An 8,354-nucleotide genomic window follows, 5' to 3' on the forward strand; every position below is an offset into this window, starting at 1 on the left:
CCACTCAATATTAAATACTCTATAATTGTAGCAATTATTTTCATAAAATAAAGAGTTGGGGATGAGCATGAGGGAGAATAAACCCATATGGGAAAAAGAGCTAAAATTTCCTCTACATATAAGACAGAAAGAAAGCACTGGAGGTGACGTTCCTAATTAACAATTTAAGAATAAGAGTAATCACAATAATAAAATCATTAGTAAAAAAAGTATTTGGGTTCATTTTCTCAATTTCTAACACATTTTCAGGAGAAAGTTACTCTGCCCAAGGTTTTCTTTAGGGCAACTTTGACATCCTTATTCCTCAGGCCATAGATTAGCGGGTTGAGCATGGGCACCACTGCAGTGTAGAATACGGAAGACACTTTCCCTTGGTCAAGGGGCAAAACAGAAGGTGGTTTAAGGTACATAAAAGCTCCTGACCCAAAGAAAAGAGACCACAATCAGGTGGGAACTGCACGTACTGAAGGCTTTGGACCTGCCCTCGGTGGAGCTAATATGGAGAATGCTTGAAAGAATGAACCCATAAGAGATAAAAATTGTAACAATGGGCACTCCAATGCCAATGGTCACAACAATGAAAACCACCAGCGAATTTATGTAAGAGCTGTCGCAGGCAAGCTCAAGGAGGGGCATGATATCACACATATAGTGATTGACAAGATTGTCGGCACAAAAGGTCAGAAGCACTATATTTCCCGTATGGGCCACAGCCCCAAACACTCCCATCCCGTAGACACCCAACAGAAGGAGCGAACACATCTGGGGAGACATGGTGACTGTGTACAACAGGGGTTTACAGATGGCGACGTAGCGGTCATACGCCATGGCTGACAGGATGAAGGATTCAGAAACGACAAAAAAACAAAAGAAGAAGAGCTGAGTCATACACCCTGCATAGGAAATGATGTTCTTCTTGGAGACAAAACTCATCAGCATTTTGGGGGTGATGGCATTAAAGAAACTAAAATCTATGAGGGACAAGTTGCAGAGGAAAAAGTACATGGGAATATGCAGGTGGGAGTTGAGCCCAATGAGGGTTATCAAGCCCAGGTTCCCCACCACGGTGAGCACATAGAAACCTAGGAACAGGAAGAAGAGGGGGAGCTGGAGTCCCGGCTGGTTGGTCAGGCCCGCGAGGATGAACTCTGTCACAGAGGAGGCATTGTCTACGGCCATCTCCTCCGGGATGCTCTGTGAGGGAAAAAGAAGCCACTGAGAGAGAGAGAGAGAGTGACAGGTTACCCACCATGGGAGTTAAGGGCCTGAGATAGAGAAGAAAAGGGACACTAACTGAGCACCATGGGGCAGGCACTGCTGCAAAGGCTGTGCGGCTGGGATTATTCCCCCTGGACGGGGAGACCCTGGGTCTGGGTGACTTGCCCAAGGCCCCCTGCTACCAAGCTGCAGCAGCAGGTGAACTCGGGGGGTCTGGCTCCGGGGGTTTGAGCTCTGAACCACCCCGCTAAAGGACAGAGCGGGGCAGGCAGGCGCTGACCCTTCTGCTCGGAGTCAGGGTGTGGTCCTCTACTGGCTGCCATCCCTCTTCCATGGGGACTCAGATGGCCCTGGTGCAAAAAAGGTGACAACTCGGAGCTCAAACCCCTCTGCTTCTGCTTCTCTAAGGATCAAAACCTCTAGTTTATCTTGCTGAGCTGAAGAACGTGGCCTCTGACTGTGACTTTGTCCTGAGTCTCCTGTCCAGTTCCAGGCTGAGACAGCACCCTTTCCTAAAGCCCACAGATAATCAGAGACGAACGAGTTTTATTCTGCATTGGAGATCTCAGTGACCTAGTTACAGAGACTCCCTCAGGACCACTGCCCCAGAGACCATCTCCCAAAAGGAAATGTTTTGTTTACACCCTTGATAATGCTCAGTGCGGCTTTTAATGACCTCTTCTTTCATTTGGCTACACCTTTTCAAGCACAATTAAAAACAACGCACTGTGAGAAAAATAGTACTTGTACCTTGTATTGAGCACTTAGTGTATACCCAACACTGTGTCTCAGCCAGTACACTCATACCACCACCAAGTAGCTAGGCAATGCACATATAATTTTACTTCATTTATTTCTCACAATAACTTTAGAGATTGGACCTTTTAATCTCCACTTTAAAACTGAGGAGCACACACAGCTGGTAGTTTCCAAACTCTGTTCTGTCTAACTCCAAATTTCACAGAGGCCAGGGACCTTGCTAGGCATCTTAAGCAAACACAAGGTATTTAATCTTTGTTACTGACAACACCCAATTTTGCCTCCAGAGACCAGTCCTAGCTACCATACAACTGCACGCATTGTTGAAATAGTTCTCAGAGAGGGATTTCATTCATATAGGGACTAATAGTTTTGTGTGGTAACTTGTACCCCACACTCCTTACCAGGAGCTTTTGTACATTAAGGATGACAGATTTCATAGCCAAGAAGCAAATCTTGACTTGGAGAAATTTGAACTTTGATTGCCAGTGGGTTAGATAGGCTTTTGGTCCTGAGTTAATGCAGAAGTCCTCTTACAGAAGGTATGAAATCAAAAAAGAAATAGAAGTCCATCTTCCTCAGGCAACTCCAACTAAAACCACTACACACAGTCCTGTGGTGTGTGCATGTACATCAGTGAGGACTTGATCACCCTCAGCTAAGATTCAGCAGTGACAGTGCTTGATCTTTTGATTTACACCAAAAATTTTCCACTTCCCAGAGTAAGTCTAATGACTCCCAATCCTTGTTCTCAGTCCTACTGTGCAAAAGTTACAGATAGAGAAAAAGAATTCATTAATATGAACTGAAAATAATCTGTCCTTGAAATCCAAGTGCAAAAACATGTTAGGGGTTCTCTGAAAACTCTAAGGGGATTTTGTTACTTCAGAGACAATTGCCAATTGCCATGGCAACCCTGTTTCCAGATGCATCTTAAGCAGGCTTCTCTAAAGCCATGTTACCTGAGGTCTTGCTTTAGTACAAGCACTGAAAAAAAAAACTTTCATCTTTTTCCTTTTGTGCAGTACTGTTGCCTTTCCAAAACTTGAACTTCTGGAAAGTGGCTTCCTTCTGTTTATTCCCAAGATAAACTATACATTATAAGTGCAACATTACAGGCTTTGTGAAGATTTACATACAATAAAATGTCTTTGCATAAATAGCTCATGCATGCAAATTGACTCTCAGACCAACGGTAGGTCATCGAAGCTATGAGATGATATGGCCCTGAACCAATCCCTACGTTTCATAGGATTCCCAGCTTCCATGAGAAGGAAAACAAACCTGTCCAAAGAGAAGAGGTGGCAGCTGATAGGCTGTCAGGTGATATAGCTTTGATTAGTCCCTGACAAAGTAGATGGAATTAAAATCATCTTTCAGGAGCCATATGTTGTCTTACATTGACTGTAAAATAGTCAATGTTAAATTAATTTTAATAAATGTATTTGGCAATGCAAATGTGAGGTTCAAGGTTATAAAAAGAACGGTTCATGCCAGAAAGAAGCTTAAACTCTAATAGAGGCATTACCTATGTAGGCCCTTCTCATTTTTGTCCCTTCATATTTCACATTTCCCTGGGTTTGGTTCTTAACCTTCTACACTTTCTGCTTCCTGGAATTCTTGATGTGCTCATTTGTTTCATGGCTTCAACAATCATTCCATGTAAATGGCTCTCAGATTTGTGTCTTTGATTCTCAATTCTCTTTTAAGCTCCTTTCCTGTGTACCCAACCTTTTTCTGGATATTTCTAAAAGACTGTCCTGTGGTCATTGAGTACATAGGTGAAACACATTTTCCTTTCCTCAAAAGCAGATGTCCTCTCAACCTTTCCATTATTTCTCTGGGTGTAACCAATGATGAGGAAGAGGGTGGAATTCATGAAGTTATTCTAAGTCCTGGTTTTTCTAAAGCAGCTACACTTTATGCCTATCACCCCAAAAAAAATATTACTAATTCCCCCATTCACTCTGACATATATTCTAGTTGAGTGAGAACTATTCAGAGCATAAACTTTGGAATCTGGTGGACCTCAGCATAAATCCCAATTCTGCCAGTTAGTAGTTATGTGATCTTTAGAAATTTGTTTAACCTTTCTATGAGTTTCCAATTTTTGAACTTAAAATGAGAAAAATAACCACAACTCAAAGGTTTCCTTTAATAAGTAAATGATGTACCTTCGGGCCAAAGATCCAAAAAGAAGTTACTTTTCTTATTATTATTTAAATAATAGTATATTTTTAAATGTTTATTAAAAGAATAAAATGCCCTATGTATTATGGCAATAGTAATAACTATTTCCTTCAATAAAGATAGGTCTAGAATGAGCTGGAACAGAAAGAAGCATGGAAGGGCACAGAAATCATTCAGAGACTTTACCCAAGCAGTACAAACAGAATAAGATGAACAATGCCACATATTATGATATTGTGATGAAATGCCAAACAGGATATCATTTCTCCATGGTTTGAGAGAGAATAACAGAGGGGAAGAGGCACAGATCAAATTTGCTTAAGTTTTCAAGCCCAAGGAAACAGAAGTAGGACAAAATGGAAAAATTAGGAGGGGAAAAGGATAAAGCACTGGATTTTAGACAAGATCATCACATTCTGGCAGGACTTCTCAACAATAAAGATCAGAAAGAAGAAAACTGAAAATCAGAGATTTAATGAAAAAGATTAAGGTACAAATGGAGGAATCATCTGAAGAGAGGTGATCACAGAAAAATGGGGAAATTACTTCAAGTTGAAGTGTTTAAAAACAGAATAGTTGCAGGTAAAGTATGATGAGCCTTTCAAAAATGCCAGCAGATAATGGGAGAAGGAAAATGACCAACAGAAATGTCCAAAAAGGCAAATGCGGCAATTAAGAGCAAGAGCTGGAGGAAACAAACCCAGAATTAAACCGAACTGTGCTTCTTGTTTCCTGGGTGAACCTATGTCACTTAACCTGACTAAGACTCAACATCCTGATCTAAAACATGGGATAATAATACCAAAACTGCAGTTACTTCTGCGGATTAAGTTATATTCCAGTAAATACTCATTTTGTAAATAGTTGATTTTATAAAATATCACAAAGGCCAAAGGTAGAGAACTTTCAAGATTAAGGGATAAATAATGTTACCAATGGCCCAAGGGAGAAAGAACCGAAAAATAACCTTAAACTAAATCATTCTCTTGAAGCCTATTCACTTATTTTTCCATATTACTCTTAACTGTGTTTATTCTAATATGGACTTCACACTATTCTTGGTTATTTCAAGACTATCTTCCACAAACCCCATAAATTATAAAAATGCTTCTTCAAGGGAAATTCTTAATCCTATAGCTTTTGGGTACATTAACACACTATGTATCAAAGTGATGAATACATGATAGGTGCTCCTCAAGAACTTTCTGTATGTAATGGGCTTGCATGTTAATATAGTGCAATAAAAATCCCTACTGCAATCCCATATTCCAGGGATAATTTTTTAATATCTGAAATAATTCCTCAGAGAAACATCATTTATTTCCTATAGGTTTCTCTCCCGGGTCTCCTTCTCTGTTCACACAGAACACTTCTGACACTCCTGGCGTTTTCCCACAATAAGCAGTTTCTGCGACTCCAACTGAGTGTCCTATATTAAACTCAATTGTGATACTATCTACCTGGAGATAGTGTCAGGTCCCACAAGTTAAGGGCTCAGTCCCACAAGATTTCCCAGTGAACCTCCCCCACTCAAACCCACAGTCACACACACACACACACACACACACACACTTCACACACCAGTCGCAAGCCCAGGTGATCACCCGTGCTTCTGATTATCATGTGCACATATACTTCTGTATATAATAAATAAAAATATACTCCTTGAAAATATATAATTCAAATGAATATATTCTAAATATATACCAAAAAGAAATATCTTATGAATTTCTGGGAAAATGTTGGCAGTATTTACCTACTGTTACTCTCCATTAAATCCCCTTAAAAATTTTAGTGTGAAATCCATGGACAATATGCATAACAAAAATACATGACCAAATCCATGAATCTCAAAATGCAAGCAGATGGGTATGCACCACCCAAAATTATAAAATTTGTATGTTATCAGTAATTTTTCAGGGGAAAGTGGAAAAAGCAAGGCATCAGACAAACCTGAGTTCCCAAAACAACCAAAACCTACTTACAGGAAAGTTTAGCCGGCCAGATTGAGAACAGCCCCAGAAACTGAGGGGTTTAACACACTCCAAAAATAGGTGAGTGTAAGAGTGCCACAGCAAGGTGTCAAAGGCCTGCATCAGTCTGCACTCCCATGAAGCTCAAGTCAAATCACCCAGAACTTTTCTCCAGGACAGAGCCCCACACTGATGAGAAGTTTCTGGGAATATAATCCAAACTACACAGTACAGGGACCATAGAGTTTCTTAAAATGAGCAAAGGTATTTAGGTCAAGTTCCACATAAAGTTACTACATGAAAGACTATGTATGAAGTGGAAAACTTTCCTGGAAAAAAATGAGGGTGAAAGGCAAGAGAGTAGGGGACAGTAAAATAGCTCTGCCCCAAAAAATGAGAAGAAAAGCATGGCCAAAAGACATGCTCATAGAACACATGAACACTGTAACCTTGCACTTCAAAATGCACTAAAATAATTTAGAAAATGCTACCAGATACAAAAGAACAATGTAAATCAGAATATATTAAAAAACTCATATAAATTAGGCAACAGACCTCAGGAACTATTTCAAAATTAAAGAAAAATAATTTTCAGAAATGACGACTAAACTAGAAGTAATAGAAAAAGCACAATTGTTAACACCTAAAGAGAAGCATATGTGGAAAAGGAAGAACAACTTAAGATCAAAAGAAAAGTAAGCAAATTCAAGAAATTTTTAAATTTCAAAGCTCTGCAAAGGTGATCCAATATACATAGAACAGGAGACCCAAAAAGATAACGAAAGCAAGGAACATAACAAATGCTAAAAGTTAAAGAGTTCAACAAAATTCTTCTGAGGTTAAAAAAAACTGAAACATTTGTTGCAAAGGAACACAGCTTTTATACGAAATAATGTTGACTCAGAAAAAAACACTAAAGTGCATTCTAATAAATTACTAGAACTTAAAAATACACCAAACTGTATTTTAATAAATTGCCAAAACTTTTTGGTACCCAAGCAAACAGGCCAGTTAACTCCTTAGGGGAAAAAATCATTGTCATCAAATGTCCTCACAACAATATTTTACGGAAGAAGAAAATGGAGTAAGAGATTTGAGAGGTATTCAAAAAATAATGTGAACCAAGGATGATTTTATATATAGCCAGTCTGACCTCAAATATAAAAGCTGCAGATACACTGCTATTAACTGATAAAGATTCAAAGGATCTTATAGCCATGAGCTTTTACTAAAGAATTTACCAGAAAACAAGCTTGAGATAACCACAGTTACTGAACAGATATCAGTAACATTAACTATCTATTTACTAATAGATCTAAGAATAGTGGTTGCTAGGACTTCAGGGGTGGAGGAAATGGGGATATGTTGGTTAGAGTGAAAACTTGCAAATATAAGAGGAATAAGTTCTGATCATTAATGTACAGCATGGTGATTATAGTTAATAACACTGTACTGTACACTTGAAATTGATGAGAGTAGATCCTAAGTATTCTTACCACAAAAAAATAAAGGTAACTATGTGAGATAACAGACATATTAATTAGCTTGATTGTGGTAATCATGCCACAATATATGCATATATCAGTTTATCACACTGTACACCTAAGTCATGTTGTACAACATAAATATATACACTTTTTATTTGTCAATCATACCTCAATAAAGTTAAAATAAAATAAAAGGTAACAAAAATAAGCAAAGTTAATTGTTTCAAGAAATAAAGTTCATTCTGTTTCCATTTAATAAAAACATTTAACTCAAATTAAACAGGTTTCTTTTTTAGTAAACTCAGTGAATTTGTTTTTGGAGAAATTTCCAATGCAGAAAGATATAAAATAAAACCTTTTTATAAATATATATAAGTATAAAAATTTTATAATTATATAAAAAATATAAAATTATAAATATGCTTTATTATACGTAACAAGAAAAAAATAATTGTGAATATTGACCACGTTGGTGATGACTAATGGCAAAAGTGCTGATGTTGTTGATACTCATGGTAAGAATTGATGTGGTTCTGGGAACGATGATGATGATATAAAAATATTCCAGGACTTGGCATCAGGCACCAAGCTTCCCAGGCTGCAGGTTAACTCCCTCAATAAAAGAAAAATTAACACCCCTGGGAGGCAGCACATCATTCATAGCACAAGTGTAAACCCAAATTAATTGCTCCTTCCATGAGGACCCAGTCTCTGGAACAGCTATATC

At 38.2% G+C, this 8,354-nt stretch overlaps 1 pseudogene; it reads right to left on the reverse strand.

Moving 5' to 3' along the window:
* Positions 1-245: 245 nt before the first annotated feature.
* Positions 246-1,179, reverse strand: LOC118934626 (olfactory receptor 8B12-like; annotated as a pseudogene).
* Between the last annotated feature and the right edge of the window lie 7,175 nt (positions 1,180-8,354).

The sequence above is a fragment of the Manis pentadactyla genome, chromosome 13, assembly GCF_030020395.1.
Source record: "Manis pentadactyla isolate mManPen7 chromosome 13, mManPen7.hap1, whole genome shotgun sequence".
In the NCBI taxonomy this organism is placed as follows: Eukaryota; Metazoa; Chordata; class Mammalia; order Pholidota; family Manidae; genus Manis; species Manis pentadactyla.